The sequence below is a fragment of the Mixophyes fleayi genome, chromosome 9 (assembly GCF_038048845.1).
Source record: "Mixophyes fleayi isolate aMixFle1 chromosome 9, aMixFle1.hap1, whole genome shotgun sequence".
Classification (NCBI taxonomy): Eukaryota; Metazoa; Chordata; class Amphibia; order Anura; family Limnodynastidae; genus Mixophyes; species Mixophyes fleayi.
Genome location: NC_134410.1, coordinates 50,178,073 through 50,191,173, shown reverse-complemented (window position 1 = coordinate 50,191,173; position 13,101 = coordinate 50,178,073). Strand labels below are relative to the sequence as shown.

At 50.0% G+C, this 13,101-nt stretch overlaps 1 protein-coding gene across 1 annotated transcript in view; it reads right to left on the bottom strand.

The window, feature by feature from the left end:
• Positions 1 to 817: 817 nt before the first annotated feature.
• Positions 818 to 13,101, bottom strand: part of CAPN6 (calpain 6) — a 249,077-nt gene continuing 236,793 nt past the window's right edge. The window contains exon 13 of the transcript XR_012678872.1: positions 818 to 827. The gene's annotated coding sequence lies outside the window, so the exon portion shown is untranslated. The remainder of the gene's footprint in view (positions 828 to 13,101) is intronic.

Sequence of the window (13,101 nt, the reverse complement as noted above, 5' to 3'; positions counted from 1 at the left end):
AAGAACAGGCCATGACGGATCCCTCCACAATACCTTCAGCCAGGGACATGCTCCAGCACTTTGTTTCCCGAGTAGAACAACAAGATGCAATGCAGCAACAGTTATTACAGTGCTTTCAAGCCCTAATCCCCCGTGTGGACTCTCTGCAAGTCGCTGCTCCTCGTGCCGGGGTGGATCCTCCTGTTGCCGCTCAACCTCTTGAGCGCCTTTCTGCATCTACTCCGTCTACCCTCCATTTGCCTACTCCCACTAAATTTGAGGGAGATCCGAAGTCCTGTCGGGGCTTCCTTAATCAATGTTCCATCCATTTCGAACTTCAACCTCAGAATTTCCCCACTCATCGCTCCAAGGTGGCCTATATTATATCCTTGCTCTCCGGTCAGGCTCTGGCTTGGGCCTCCCCCTGTGGGAGAGAGACGACCCACTTCTAAGCGATAGTGCCGCCTTCATCGCGGCTTTTCGGAAAATATTCAATGAACCCGGTCAGGTTTCCTCAGCAGCTTCCAGTATTCTCCGCCTCCAACAGGGGACTCATTCCGTGGCACAGTATGTAATCCAATTCCGGACCTTATCTTCAGAGCTCCAGTGGAATAATGATGCCCTGGTGGCCACCTTCTGGCAAGGCTTTTCTGACAAAGTCAAGGACGTTCTGGCTTCCCAAGAGCTGCCGTCCACCTTGGACGCCCTAATCTCTCTTTGCAACAGAGTTGATCTGAGGTTCTGGGAACGATCTTCAGAGAAGGAATCTTCCTTCCATTCCTCTTACAGAATGGCACCTCGGTTCCAACACCCATTATCTCCTGTGGAGCCCATGGAATTGGGACGGTCTCGTCTAACTCCGGAGGAACGAGAGCGCAGACTGAGAAACAAAGTTTGCATTTACTGTGCTGACTCGGGTCATCTGCTGAATTCTTGCCCCAAGAGACCGGGAAACGCCAAACCCTAACCTGCTCTGGGGAGGTCAGGCTGGGGTCTTCCGAATCCTCTCCTATTTGTTCTGGCTCTAAAACCTGTTCCTTTCCCGTGTCCATCCTGGCCCCCGGGAACCTGTTCACCACTCCTGCATTAGTGGATTCCGGGGCAGCAGGCAGCTTCATTTCAAAGTCCCTGGTTACCCGGTATGCCTTACCCGTTATCCCTCTAGAGAGGGCCATTGTAGTTACGGCCATTGATGGTTCACGAATACCTAGAGGAACTATTACTGAACACACCTCTCTGCTCAGCCTTCAAGTAGGAGTTTTACATCAGGAGCAAATCTCCTTCCTGGTTCTATCAGTTGCTACCAGTCCACTCATTCTGGGCTTACCGTGGCTTCAACTCCACTCCCCGCAAATAGATTGGTGTTCGCCACAAATTCTTGCTTGGGGTCCCGCCTGCCATCAGAGATGTCATCCTCGTATTCTCCCTGTCAAAGTTGTTACCCCTCTTCCGCAAGGTCTTCCTCATCAGTATGCTCCCTACGCGGATGTATTCGATAAGGCTCGCTCTGAACGCCTCCCTCCTCATCGACCTTGGGATTGTCCGGTAGTTCTACAACCCGGGAGGATTCCACCCAAAGGCCAGGTATACCCACTTTCCTTGCCTGAAACTCAGGCAACGTCAGACTATATCAAACAGAACCTCCACCGCGGATTCATCAGGCCTTCTGCCTCTCCGGCCGGAGCAGGCTTCTTCTTTGTCAAGAAGAAAGACAGTACCCTACGACCATGTAATGATTGTCGAGGCCTTAACGCCATTACAGTCAAAAACCGCTACCCCATACCGCTTATCACAGAACTCTTTGATCCTATCAAGGGCGCACAGATTTTCACCAAGTTGGACCTCCGTGGGGCCCATAATCTCATTAGGATCAAGGCCGGCGATGAATGGAAGATGGCATTTAACACCCGGGATGGTCACTATGAATATCTCGTTATGCCTTTTGGATTGTGTAACGCCCCGGCCGTCTTCCAGAGTTTTGTGAACGAGATCTTCCGGGACCTTCTCTACGTTTGTGTGGTCGTCTATCTAGACGACATATTGATATTTTCTCAAGACCTCCTGGCTCATCGGAGACATGTGACCGATGTTCTTCTCAGACTAAGACGGAATCAACTATTCTGTAAATTGGAAAAATGCTCTTTTGAACTGCCGCAAATTCCCTTTCTGGGCTACCTGGTTTCTGGATCCGGTCTCGAAATGGACCCTGAGAAAGTACAAGCTGTCTTACAATGGCCACTTCCCACAAGCCTTAATATTATTGGCGCTTTATTCAGGTTTTCGCCACCGTTGTTGCTCCCATAACTGCCCTCACCCGCAAAGAGGCCGATACTAAATCCTGGTCCCCCGAAGCCATACGGGCATTCCAGCTTTTGAAGACCGCCTTCTCTTCTGCTCCGGTGCTTCAGCAACCTGAAACATCTCGTCCATTCTTTCTCGAAGTCGATGCCTCCAATATCGGCATAGGGGCCATCCTGTCCCAGAAATCTGGACAAAACAAGTTTCATCCCTGCGTCTTTTTCTCCAGAAGCCTTCTGCCAGCCGAGAGGAATTACACCATCGGAGATAAGGAGTTGTTGGCCATTAAGGTGGCTTTGGAGGAATGGCGATACCTTCTGGAGGGAGCTCTGTATCCAGTTACTATTTTCTCCGACCATAAGAATTTGTCGTATCTACACTCTGCTCAATGTATGAACGCTCGGCAAGCTCGTTGGTCACTGTTTTTCTCCCGCTTCGAGGTCATTATCACATTTAAACCTGCCACCAAAAACAAGAAAGCTGACGCCTTATCTCGGGCCTTCATTCCTATTTCTGACTCAGAGGAGTCTGTTAAACGCCCTCTCTTGGATCCTAGATATGTACAGTTGTCTGCCTCTACTCCCTGTACTCCACCTGTGGGTAAGACATTTGTTGCCCCCACTCTCCGAAAGAGGATCCTCTCTTGGTACCATGCTTCTCGTTTCTCTGGTCATGTTGGAGCCCGGAAGACCCTGGAAATCATATCCAGAGACTACTGGTGGCCTACTATTCGAAACGATGTAAAGGATTTCGTAGCCGCTTGCGGGACATGCGCTCAATCAAAACCCTCCCATCAAGCTCCGACACGGCCGCTCCAGCCGCTATCTATTCCTTCTCGGCCTTGGTCCCACATTAGCATGGATTTTGTCACGGACCTCCCTCCCAGCAAGAAATTTAACACCATCTGGGTCATCATAGATAGGTTCTCCAAGATGGCTCATTTCGTTCCTCTGGTGGGTCTGCCTTCCTCTCCTGTTCTAGCGAACCATTTTATCAAGAAGATCTTCCGACTTCATGGATGTCCTTCCGAGATTGTGTCTGACAGAGGAGTACAGTTTGTTTCCAAGTTCTGGCGGGCTCTATGTAAAGTGTTGGGTATCCGCTTATGCCTGTCATCTTCTTATCATCCACAATCCAATGGGCAGACTGAGAGGGTCAACCAGGATCTTGAGACCCTTTTAAGGATCTTTTCCTCTGCTAACCAGGAGGACTGGGCGGACCTTCTACGTTGGGCAGAATTCGCACATAACAATGCTTACCATGAGTCCCTTAGACTGTATGCTCCTCTGAGCAGGGCCATCTCTCCTCCTGTTTCCACCACTTCTAACTCTGCTCTCCAGCTACTTAGCCCTCCTCCTCGAGGGTCCTCCACCCCACGTCCACTCTCGCTCCCTCTTCCCCCCTGGGGGTCTCCCTGTCTTCCGCCCCCTCCTTCTTGGGCCCCGTCATTTGCGGATCCTCCCTCCCCCTTCCCCGCCCTCTCTAGCTGTGCATTGAGCTTACTGAGTTGCTGTGTTTACTGTACTGTGCTGTCTCTCATTGTATTGTAATTTTTTTTGTCTCTGTACGGCGCTGCAGAAGCCTTGTGGCGCCTTATAAATAAATATTAATAATAATAATAATAATAATAATAATAATAATAATAATAATGAGTCCATGTCCTCTACTCCCTTCTCCATGGTATTTGGAATTCATCCACTTCTTCCTGAGTTTTCGTCCCTCCCTCCCACCCAGGTGCCTGCCGTGGATTCTGTACATCAAAGATTCTCTGCCATCTGGACTAAAGTTCGATCCGCTCTCAGGAGAGCATCTTTCAGATACAAATTTTTCACTGACAAACGGAGACGGGCCGTTCCTGCTTTCAAGGTGGGGGACCGAGTCTGGCTTTCTACGAAGAATATACGCCTCAAAATTCCATGTATGAAGTTCGCTCCCCGTTTTATAGGTCCTTATAAGATCCTGCGAATTCTAAACCCAGTCTGTTTCAAATTACAGTTACCCCAGAGTCTTCGTGTCTCAAACTCCTTTCATGCCTCCCTGTTGAAACCTCTTATCATCAACCGTTTCTCCACTAACTCCTCTACACCCTCAACGGTCCAACTTCAACAGGATAAGGATTTTGAGATAACTCACATCTTGGACTCAAAGATTTCCAAAGGTCGCATTTGGTATCTTGTCCATTGGAAAGGATTTGATCTTGAGGAGCGCTCCTGGATCCGCGCAGCCGATATCCACGCTCCAAGTCTCCTGAAGAAATTCCATTCCAAGTTTCCCGGTAAATCTGGGCCGAGTGTCCGGCATCCACCCTTAAAAGGGGGGGGGTACTGTCACGCTGGGGTCCCGCTAGTCGGGACCCGGCTCTCCTACCTCTCCGGCGCCCGGCAGAGTCCCGATGACGGCCGCCATCTTGGATGGGTTTGCGCATGCGCATACCCGATTTCTGCTTTAAAGCCTTCCACTGCCCTCTATTGGTTGGAGGATCTTCTTCCAGAATTTAAACCTCCCTCTTCCTTTACTCTGAGCCTGTTCTTAGGTTCAGTTGGATGTCCTAGTGTATTCCTCCTGCTATCCACAGCTTCTCTACAGCATTCTGCATACCGCAGCAACTTATACTGTTTCCCGCTATCCCAGCGGTCATCCTGCAACCCGCAGCAACTTGTACAGCTTCCGCTATCCCAGCGGTCATCCTGCAAACCGCAGCAACTTATACTGTTTCCCGCTATCCCAGCGGTCATCCTGCAACCCGCAGCAACTTCTACAGCTTCCCGCTATCCCAGCGGTCATCCTGCAACCCGCAGCAACTTGTACAGCTTCCGCTATCCCAGCGGTCATCCTGCAGTCCGCAGTACTCCATACAGCTTCGCTGTCTCAGTGGTCACTTCTGTTCAAACACTGTTGTCTCCGAACTCCATGGAACCTGCCCCACTACCGGAGGACCGCGACCTGCGTGGCGGTCGCCGCAAAGTCCATATCACCTTGCGGCGGTTCTTGGTGAAGGCCAGCCGCTACGTTAGACTCCGCGCCTCTGGTGAGTGTTAGTCTTGGCAGGTCAGGGGTCTGTATTCTAGAAAACCGTGACATATATGAAATCACAAACGATTCTTTGACCAAGTGCAGATAGTTCCTCAAACAGCGACATATTTCTGCCCGTGTGTATGTAAATTTCCTCTCCTACGTAGTGCGGTCTCGGAACGTCAGTCAAATGGGAATAATGTGCTTTTAATGGAGAAGCAATAGTAAACCTGTTTAGAACGTTCCACATGACATGAATGTGTTCCTATGTGCAAGTGTATACAACATGTATTCTTAACACATATGAAAATCCATATTCTCAATACAGTTTCATGCTTTTCCAGAAGTAACCTTGTATTTGATTTGTAATTATTATATGTAATTACTATTAAAATAAAATTACATAATATTCTTACAGTATGTGTGTGTATTTTACATATTATAAACAGTAAACCCTATATGTGCATGAAACTGTGTTAAAGTTATGGCTGTGTAGCAAGTAATTTGAATAGATGTGTATGGCATATGTCACCTTGCATAATTATACACCTGTGTCCAACCTGTGTGGAAAAAAAGCACAGCTGTGTATTGTATAGATGTGTATTACATATGTCTCCTTGCATAACTATACACGTGTCCATCCTGTGTAGAACAAAAGCACAGCTGTGTATTACATATGTCTCCTTGCAAAACGATACACCTGTGTCCATCCTGTGTAGAACAAAAGCACAGCTGTGTATTGTATAGATGTGTATTACATATGTCTCCTTGCATAACTATACACCTGTGTCCATCCTGTGTAGAAAAAAAGCACAGCTGTGTATTGTACAGATATGTATGGCATATGTCTCCTTGCATAACTATACACCTGTGTCCATCCTGTGTAGAACAAAAGCACAGAGCTGTCTATTGTATAGATGTGTATTGCATATGTCTCCTTGCATAACTATATACCTGTGTTCATCATGCGTAGAATAAAAGCACAGAGCTGTGTATTGTATAGTTGTGTATTGCATATGTCTCCTTGCAGAATTAGACACCTGTGTTCATCCTGTGTAGAACAAAAGTACAGAGCTCTATATTGTACAGATGTGTACTGCATATGTCTCCTTGCATAACTATACACCTGTGTCAATTCTGTGTAGAACAAAAGCACAGAGCTGTGTATTGTATAGATGTGTATTGCATATGTCTCCTTGCATAACTATAACCATGTGTCCATCCTGTGTAGAATAAAAGGAGAGATGTGTATTGTATAGATGTGTATTGCATATGTCTCCTTGCATAACTATAACCCTGTGTCCATCCTGTGTAGAATAAAAGGAGAGCTGTGTATTGTATAGATGTGTATCGCTTCTTCCTTTTGCCTCCAAACTCCTTGAACGGGTTGTCCACAACCGTCTCACCTTCTTTCTTTCCTCTCACTCACTACTTGACCCGCTCCAATCTGGTTTTCGCCCCCTCCACTCCACTGAAACTGCCCTCACTAAGGTCACTAATGACCTTCTCCTCGCTAAATCCAATAGACACTACTCCCTTCTTATCCTTCTTGACCTCTCTGCTGCCTTCGATACTGTTGACCACGCACTCCTTTTGCAAGCTCTCAAATCTTTAGGCCTATGTAACACTGTCCTCTTACCTCCTCTTACCTCACCAACCGCTCCTTCTCAGTCTCTATTCATGATTCATACCCCCTCTTCCCCTACCCGTTGGCATTCGTCAAGGCTCCGTTCTTGGCCCCCTGCTTTTCTCTCCCTACACCTCCTCCCTTGGTGTCCTCATCCACTCCTTTGGCCTCCAGTACCACCTCTATGCTGATGATACCCAAATCTATCTTTCATCCCCTGACCTTTACCCTTCCCTTCTGTCTCGTGTCTCCTCCTGTCTCTTGGCCATCTCATCTGGGATGTCCCAACGCTTCCTTAAACTCAATATTTCCAAGACCGGGCTTATAGTCTCCCCCCCTGCCAGGACTCTCCCACCTCCCCCCCTCTCTATTTCTGTTAATAACACTACCCTCGTTTCTGTCCCCCAAGTCCGATGCCTTGGGGTCATCCTTGATACCTCCCACTCATTTAAGCCTCACATTCTGTCCCTCTCAAAATCCTGTTACTTCCACCTTCGGAATATATCTAAGATACATCCCTTTCTCACCACGGAAGCTACAAAAACCCTTGTTCACGCGCTTATTATCTCTCGCCTTGACTACTGTAACCTTCTTCTCTCTGGCCTACCTGATTCTCGCCTTGACCCTCTTAAGTCTATCCTCAATGCTGCTGCCCGCCTAATTTTTCTCTCCCGCCGCTCTATCTCTGAGGTCTCCCTCCAACAGTCACTACATTGGCTCCCCATACCCTACAGAATTAAATTTAAACTCCTCACCCTCACCTTTAAAGCTCTTAGTCTATCTTCCCCTCCCTACATCTCCAATCTCATCTCTACCTACACTCCTACCCGCCCCCTCCGCTCTGCCTCTGACCGCCGCCTCACTACTTCACTGATCACCTCCTCTCACTCTCGTCTTCAGGACTTTGCCCGGGCTGCTCCCCTGCTGTGGAACGATCTTCCACATTCCATCAGGTTAGCATCTACTCTCAAAGGCTTCAAGCGTGCCCTTAAGACTCATTTCTTTATTCAAGTCTATCAGTCCTCCTAACTTTCTTGTCCTGGCTCTTTCCCTAATTAGTACCACCCTTTATGTGTCTCCCCCTTCCCTTTAGGTTGTTAGCTCTCATGAGCAGGGCCCTCTTTCCTTGTGTGCTCCTTCTACTGTTCCTTCACCCTCTGTACCTCTTGGCTTGCTTCACTAGCCCTGTTTTCCTGTTTTATTAATCTTCGGCCTTCTTCTTGCTGATTTCTACTATCCCTTTCACTATCTGTCAGATATAATCTGATTTGCTTTACCCTGTCACCTGTGTTTGTATATATTTGTGTATCATGTTGTGTCTTGGTTCTGTTTTCTGTATATGTAATGTACAGCGCTGCGGACCCTTTGTGGCGCCTTATAAGTCAAAGATAATAATAATAATAATAATAATAATAATAATGTGTATTGCATATGTCTCCTTGCATAACTATACACCTGTGTCCATCCTGTGTAGAACAAAAGCACAGCTGTGTATTGTATAGATGTGTATTGCATATGTCTCCTTGCATAACTATACACCTGTGTCCATCCTGTGTAGAACAAAAACACAGCTGTGTATTGTATAGATGTGTATTGCATATGCCTCCTTCCATAACTATATACCTGTGTCCATCCTGTGTAGAACAAAAGCACAGGGCTGTATATTGTATAGATGTGTATTGCATACATCTCCTAGGATAATGTCTCACCTGCATCCACCATGTTTGAATCCCAAAGACCATAGATGTGTATTGAACATGTTAATTGTCTTTTGCCTTTATTTGAACTAAATTTTTCTTGCAAGTGTACCAAATGAAGAAACAGTTGTGATAAATAACATTTATTATTTCACAATATGCACTAAAAAGGATTTAGAAAAATAGAAATAACAGAAGTTCTTAATTCACAGAATTCTTACATATCTGGCGTGTAGCATAGCTACTGCATTCTGACATAATTTTCGCATATACTTCAAACAATTTTATTTTGCTCCAGTTTCTTGAACTTCTTTTTAACATCAATGATGTTTGCCCTTAATTCTTCAAACTATTCATTCAACTTTTCCATCTTCTCGACCACACCTTTCCCATCGTCAGAAGGACTACAAATATTATGCATGGTGCTTCCTTCTCTCCTTCTGAACTTTCGTCAGATATGACGGTGCTATCTATGAGGAAAGGACACATATTTTAATTATGTATAACGAACAAATGGAACACAAGTTCGTTTTTAACACAGGGCCAACTATCATTTGCTCACCTTGGACACTGCTTGAAATCACTTTATGCCAGTTTTTCCCAAACTTTTGCAGTTCGCGGCACCCTCAGAGTGTCCAAATTTTTTCAAGGCACCCCTCCAAAATATTTATTGAGCAGTCCTGTTTTAGAAGTAGTTGGGTCAAAAAATTGTAATAAGTATTTAGGTCAGGACAGAAATACTTATTTACTTGTATGCAAAAATGCCCCCTCTGCATCCAGACACTCTGCCCTCAGGCACTCTGTCCCCTCTGCATCCAGACACACTGCCTCCTCGGCATCCAGACACACTGCCTCCTCTGCATCCAGACACACTGCCCCCTCTGCATCCAGACACACTGCCCTCTCTCACACTGCCCCCTCTGCCCTCTGTCACGCTGTCCCCCCTCCTCTGCCATCTCTCACGATGTCCCCCCTCCTCTGCCCTCTCTCACGCTGTCCCCCTCCTCTGCCATCTGTCACGCTGTCACACTCCTCTGCCCCTGTCACACTCCTCTGCCCCCTGTTACACTCCTCTGCCCTGTTGTGCCCCAGCTGTCATCCTATCTGCCCCTGTGACACTCCTCTGCCCCGTTGTGCCCCAGCTGTCACCCTATCTGCCCCTGTTACACTCCTCTGCCCCGTTGTGCCCCAGCTGTCACCCTCTCTGCCCCTGTTACACTCTTCTGCCCCGTTGTGCCCCAGCTGTCACCCACTCTGCCCCTGTTACAATCCTCTGCCCCGTTGTGCCCCAGCTGTCACCCTCTCTGCCCCGCTGTCACCCTCTCTGCCCCAGCTGTCACCCTCTCTGCCCCAGCTGTCACCCTCTCTTCCCAGCTGTCACCCTCTCTTCCCCGCTGTCACCCTCTCTTCCCCGCTGTCACCCTCTCTGCCCCAGCTGTCACCCTCTCTTCCCCGCTGTCACCCTCTCTGCCCCAGCTGTCACCCTCTCTGCCCCAGCTGTCACCCTCTCTTCCCCGCTGTCTAGCTCTCTGCCCCAGCTGTCATCCTCTCTTCCCCGCTGTCACGCTCTCTGCCCCAGCTGTCACGCTCTCTTCCCCGCTGTCACGCTCTCTTCCCCGCTGTCACCCTCTCTGCCCCAGCTGTCACCCTCTCTGCCCCAGCTGTCACCCTCTCTTCCCAGCTGTCTAGCTCTCTGCCCCAGCTGTCACCCTCTCTTCCCCGCTGTCACGCTCTCTGCCCCAGCTGTCACGCTCTCTTCCCCGCTGTCACGCTCTCTTCCCCGCTGTCACCCTCTCTGCCCCAGCTGTCACCCTCTCTTCCCCGCTGTCACCCTCTCTTCCCCGCTGTCACCCTCTCTGCCCCAGCTGTCACCCTCTCTTCCCCGCTGTCACCCTCTCTGCCCCAGCTGTCACCCTCTCTTCCCCGCTGTCACCCTCTCTGCCCCAGCTGTCACCCTCTCTTCCCCGCTGTTACCCTCTCTGCCCCAGCTGTCACCCTCTCTTCCCCGCTGTCTAGCTCTCTGCCCCAGCTGTCACCCTCTCTTCCCCGCTGTCACGCTCTCTGCCCCAGCTGTCACGCTCTCTTCCCCGCTGTCACGCTCTCTTCCCCGCTGTCACGCTCTCTGCCCCAGCTGTCACCCTCTCTGCCACAGCTGTCACCCTCTCTTCCTCGCTGTCACGCTATCTGCCCCAGCTGTCACCCTCTCTTCCCCGCTGTCACGCTCTCTGCCCCAGCTGTCATCCTCTCTTCCCCAGCTGTCACCCTCTCTTCCCCGCTGTCATGCTCTCTGCCCCAGCTGTCACCCTCTCTTCCCCGCTGTCACCCTCTCTTCCCCGCTGTCACCCTCTCTGCCCCAGCTGTCACCCTCTCTTCCCCGCTGTCACCCTCTCTGCCCCAGCTGTCACCCTCTCTGCCCCAGCTGTCACCCTCTCTTCCCCGCTGTCTAGCTCTCTGCCCCAGCTGTCATCCTCTCTTCCCCGCTGTCACGCTCTCTGCCCCAGCTGTCATGCTCTCTTCCCCGCTGTCACGCTCTCTTCCCCGCTGTCACCCTCTCTGCCCCAGCTGTCACCCTCTCTGCCCCAGCTGTCACCCTCTCTTCCCAGCTGTCTAGCTCTCTGCCCCAGCTGTCACCCTCTCTTCCCCGCTGTCACGCTCTCTGCCCCAGCTGTCACGCTCTCTGCCCCAGCTGTCACGCTCTCTTCCCCGCTGTCACCCTCTCTTCCCCGCTGTCACCCTCTCTGCCCCAGCTGTCACCCTCTCTTCCCCGCTGTCACCCTCTCTTCCCCGCTGTCACCCTCTCTGCCCCAGCTGTCACCCTCTCTTCCCCGCTGTCACCCTCTCTGCCCCAGCTGTCACCCTCTCTTCCCCGCTGTTACCCTCTCTGCCCCAGCTGTCACCCTCTCTTCCCCGCTGTCTAGCTCTCTGCCCCAGCTGTCACCCTCTCTTCCCCGCTGTCACGCTCTCTGCCCCAGCTGTCACGCTCTCTTCCCCGCTGTCACGCTCTCTTCCCCGCTGTCACGCTCTCTGCCCCAGCTGTCACCCTCTCTGCCACAGCTGTCACCCTCTCTTCCTCGCTGTCATGCTATCTGCCCCAGCTGTCACCCTCTCTTCCCCGCTGTCACGCTCTCTGCCCCAGCTGTCATCCTCTCTTCCCCAGCTGTCACCCTCTCTTCCCCGCTGTCATGCTCTCTGCCCCAGCTGTCACCCTCTCTTCCCCGCTGTCACCCTCTCTTCCCCGCTGTCACCCTCTCTGCCCCAGCTGTCACGCTCTCTGCCCCAGCTGTCACGCTCTCTTCCCCGCTGTCACGCTCTCTTCCCCGCTGTCACGCTCTCTGCCCCAGCTGTCACCCTCTCTGCCACAGCTGTCACCCTCTCTTTCTCGCTGTCACGCTCTCTGCCCCAGCTGTCACCCTCTCTTCCCCGCTGTCACGCTCTCTGCCCCAGCTGTCATCCTCTCTTCCCCAGCTGTCACCCTCTCTTCCCCGCTGTCATGCTCTCTGCCCCAGCTGTCACCCTCTCTTCCCCGCTGTCACCCTCTCTGCCCCAGCTGTCACGCTCTCTGCCCCAGCTGTCACCCTCTCTTCCCCGCTGTCATGCTCTCTGCCCCAGCTGTCACCCTCTCTTCCCCGCTGTCACGCACTCTGCCCCAGCTGTCACCCTCTCTTCCCCGCTGTCATGCTCCCTCTCTCCTCTGCCGCGCGCCAGCCATAGAAAAAAAAGAAAGAACACATAAACTTACCAATCCGCCGGGCGCCGGGACCCAGCAGCCTCCTCTCTCCCGCAGCAGCTTGTTACTGACGTCGATATTCAGTGACAGCTGCGGGAGATTGGTAAGTTTCTGTGCTTTTTCTTTTTTTCAATGCTTGGCCCGCGGCACCCCAGTGACAGCGCCGCGGCACCCCTGGGAGCCGCGGCGCACAGTTTGGGAACCGCCGCTTTATTGTGATGTCCCTCTTGGGTCTGGTCAGACACGCTGGCGTACAGGTTCATAGTATCTGGAAAATAGGCGCCTTTTTTATTATAGCAGAACAGGATGCACATTAACTTTTCCCAAAGGCTCATAAAGTTTTTAATTGCCTTCTTTTATTTCAGTAATTTCCTGTTTTAGAGGCACTACACATTCGTCCATTTTCATTTTTTCATTAGCTAAGCAGCACATCTCTTCATGCATTTTTCTTTCTGTAAACAGATAGAAAACTTTTACCAATCATACTAATCGTTATTGTTACCATTAATTACTAACACCCTTTACTAACTAGTTTTAAACATTTTTGATTATCGCTTTTAATTCTCACTTTTTTTAATGTTCTTTCGGATTCTCATAAGCCTTCTTTGTTCTTTATTTTTTAAATCTGACCACTGCTTTTAGATTTGGAATTATGTTCTTTTCTTCCCAAGTTTATCCTTTATCTGATTTATGAGTTTCTGCATAATCACTTCTTTTTGGTGACTAACTTTTAGGTATTTCCGCTTTTGACAGTCGTAGTC